Genomic DNA, 4,049 nt, shown 5'->3' with positions numbered 1-4,049 from the left:
AAGGTGACAATGCCATTGCAGATTCGCTCTCGCGTATTTCGCAATGTCCTGTTAAAAGTAGGTCCTTTGCAAGTGGTGATATGCAATGCAAGACTTAAGCCTGAAAAAGCCTAAGGACTTCTATTTGCGTCAGATTTTATGATAAATTCGACCATAGAGTCCTTTGGTGGGTTTTAGACATGCTATATATGAAAGGGTAAGTATTTAGTAGTTCCCTAAAAAGGTTTTGATTGTTATCTTTGCTTTATTCCAAAAAATAAAAGAAATGCCTAAATGCTAAGTTTTGTTTTTTATATAATTTTTTTTTAAGGGTCCCCATTTATTAATGTAATATTAACTAATATCATTAATAAATGGGGGGTTGTTGAATACCACAACATGTCTCCATTCAAATTATTAGGTCATTTTCGATTTCTAGGGCCTCACTCAATTTACAATGATGGAAATGACTAACCCTAGCAACGACTTGGGCCTCCTCAATGCAGATGTAATGTTTAGATTTATCTACACGTTATTTAAGCAGGCCTCCTCAATGCAGATGTAAAGTTTAGATTTATCTACATGTTGTGCGCTTTAAGCAGAGAATAGGTCCTGCCATACTTGATGTAAGCATGACAATTCCTTTGATTAATCTTACAACCAATCTAACCAAAATATATTTATAAGATAGTAACTTCAAAAGAAAATATACTTTCTCATCGTAAATAATTATCAAAAAAAAAAATAATTAATATAAATTTAAATTTACTAAAATCCATTTATATTTTAAGGATTTATTTTCATTTATGATTATATTTTGTAACCCAATCTTTTCCAATTTAAGATTGGATAATTAACCTCACTTTAAATATACTTTAAAGTTTACATAAAGTTTTTAATTACAGATTTTTTTTTAATGTATTATTTTATTAGTTAATGCTAGGGTTAAATTTCCTTCTTTTTATTTTAGATTTAAATTTAAATTGAATTAATTAATACAAATTTAAATTTATTTTAAAATATATTTATATGGTTGAATTTAAGCTTCTGTGATCTATATCAAGTTTATTGAAAAGAATTTTCAGTGAAAATTACATCATAATTCATTAGAGCGCAGATCATCCAATGACTATATTTGACTAGGAAATGACTATATTTAACTGGGCAACTGACCAGGGGATAGAGAGAGGGTAAAAATAATTAGTTAATTAATTTGCAAGTTAATTTTGTTATATTTATTATCATATTTTAATAAAGGTAATTGTTTGTATTTAACTAATACTAATAGGACTTTTTAAAATTTTTATTTTAAATTTATAATTATCTTAATTTTCTAAAAATAATTAGCATTTTTCACCATTTTAAAATATAACCAGAAGTTATTTATATTTTAATAAAAATACTCTAAATCATTCAATCAAAATGTATGATATTAATTTGTGAAAATTAAATGAACTTGAAAAATAATCGATAGAGTTGTCTTTAGTGTGATTTTTTGGAAACTTTTCAAGTGGGTTTTTCTAGCGTAATTTCTTTAAAATCTAGAATAACACAAATCAAAATTTCACCTCAATCCAAAAAATCACACCAAAAACAATTCCATAATCAATTATTTTTTCAAACAACCCAAAATAAATCCAATTTCCAATATAGCATGTATATTACCTAACCATATAACATTTATATTACCTAATTAATTAAAATGAATCTTCTATTTTTTAAATTTTATTTTTTCAAATTACTTTTAATGTAACGGTCTGATTAACTATTCTAACGGACGCCATCTTCTTCATAGAGAGGGCTTAACTGAAGGAAAGAGTTAACCAGCCATATATTGGGTATTTAATGCCCTCGAGCAGCACGCGACTTAACGCGATAACACGGGAGTGGACACGGGAGTGGACAAATTCGGCATTAAATAATATTTGGCCGCTCCTGTATTATCGAGCTAAGTGGCGTGCTGCTCTGAAGGCATTAAATACCCAATATATGGCTGGTTAGCTCCAGCCATAACGGTCAGATTAACTATTGTAACGGAGGCCATCTCTTCCATACTTCTCCGACGGCATCTTCTTCATAGAGAGGGCTTAACTGAACATCTCTGTTCCGAGGAGATTTCAGAGTTGACAATGCAATAATAAAATAAAATAAAATAAAAAACCAGCGAAAACCTACTCGGAACACGCAGAGAGATCTTCTGTTATAGCTTAGTATGTCTGAGCTCAATGAGCCGGAGAGTTTATTCTCTTTGCTTTGCAATGAGAAACGTGATTTCTTGATCAGAAACGATCGACAAGAGGTATGATTGTTATACTTTTATATATATATATATATACTCTGATTAATTTTGTTCGAAAATTGCGTTCTTGTTTTGAAACCAACGTAATCTGCAGGTAAAAGTTGAAGAACTGGAAGGAAAACATGTGGGTCTATACTTTTCTGGCGATGAATATAATGCAGGCAGGGTTTACGCCCCCTTTTTGTCCGAAATCTATAAAGAGTTATCAGAGAAGGGGGACTTCGAGATTGTCTTCATTTCTACTGATGACAATAAGAGGTTTTTCCAGGCATCCCTCCGCACCATGCCATGCCTGGTTCTGCCATTCTCAGATAAAAATACAAGGAGAAAGCTCAAGCGGGCCTTTCTGGTCCATCAGGTTCCTACCCTCGTTGTTCTGGATAAAGATGGCAGAATTGTAACCCCTTATGGCGTGGAGTATTTTGAAGAATTTGGTGTCGAGGGCTATCCATTCACTACAGAAAGAGTTGATAAGGTGAGGAAGAAAGTGGAGGCCTTAAGGGACACAGACACACAAACTCTGGAGTCCCTTCTGGTATCTAATGAACGAGATTTTGTCATTGGCCATGGAGAAGGAAAGGCGGGTGTTTTTCTTTTTTTTCATGGAAATTCGTATTCCTGCATTACAGTGTAGGGTTTTTTAAATAGGATAATTGTGGGTTTATATATACAGCTTCAGTGGGTTTAATGGTTAACAGTATATGTTTTCTTTTAACTAGACGAGTAGAGTATGTATGAGAAAGGTAAAATATTTATGATTTCGTAAATTGAAAAGTCAAATTACTACTAGCGGTCTCATACACCAATGTGACTACTTCTTTGACAGTGACATTAAAATCAAATAATAATAATAATATCCATATTTTTTAAGGTGACATTAAAATCAGATAATAATAATAATATCTATATTTTGCGATTTATATATATGTTTGTTTAAAAAAATCGGATTTCTTAAATTATTTTTAAGTTTTTGGGTATTTGCTAATAGGTTCCAGTAGCGGAGCTTGTGGGGAAGACTGTAGCTCTGCTTTTCTCAGCCAAGTGGTGTGTAGACATGTATGATGAATCCATTCCATTGCTTGTAAAGTTTTACAACGAGCTTTTGGAAAAAGGGGTCGCCTTTGAGATTGTGTATGTGTCAGATGACTCTGAGGAAAAATACTTTCAAGAGGTTATTGCCAAGATGCCATGGCTGGCTTTGCCATTCGGAGACAAGACTATAAGGAAACTGTTTCGCTACTTCCAAATTTCGACTATTCCAGAGGTAGTTATTATAGATCCAGATGGTAAAGTACGTTGGGAAGTGCCGTTACCTCCATTATATTTCATCAATCTTTATGGATCCAAGTGTTACCCATTTACGAAAGAGCGGGTGGATCAAATTGAAGAGGAATTTAAAAACGAGGTTAACCGGGGGTACGAGTACGAGTACGACGAAGACGAGGAAGCGACGGAGGAGGAGGAAGGAATTTAAAAAGGAGGTTAACGAGGGGTACGAGTACGATGAAGCGACGGAGGAGGAGGAAGGAATTTAAAAATGAAAACGTACTTGCTTGTAAAATTCTGAAAATTATTAGATTTTGAAAAAATACAAATAGTATGAATTATTACTAATCATTTATGTGGAATTTCCAAATTCATAGATTACATTAACCAACGATGGATATTAACGTTAATGAGTTGATGCTTTCATCCGAATGTAATCTATTTTAATTATCATAAGTAAAGTAATTTAGTAAGTGTAGAATTTTAAAAATTATAGATTACATTA

At 32.4% G+C, this 4,049-nt stretch overlaps 1 pseudogene; it reads left to right on the top strand.

Moving 5' to 3' along the window:
• The first annotated feature begins 2,191 nt into the window (after positions 1 to 2,191).
• LOC149177257 (putative nucleoredoxin 1 pseudogene) lies at positions 2,192 to 3,752 on the top strand (annotated as a pseudogene).
• Positions 3,753 to 4,049: the final 297 nt, after the last annotated feature.

The sequence above is a fragment of the Pinus tabuliformis genome, chromosome 4_1 (genome assembly GCF_031772625.1).
Source record: "Pinus tabuliformis cultivar Carrire ecotype Pingquan chromosome 4_1, CPIR1, whole genome shotgun sequence".
Classification (NCBI taxonomy): Eukaryota; Viridiplantae; Streptophyta; class Pinopsida; order Pinales; family Pinaceae; genus Pinus; species Pinus tabuliformis.
The sequence above is the reverse complement of the archived record's forward strand: the minus strand, read 5'-3'. Positions and strand labels throughout refer to the sequence as shown.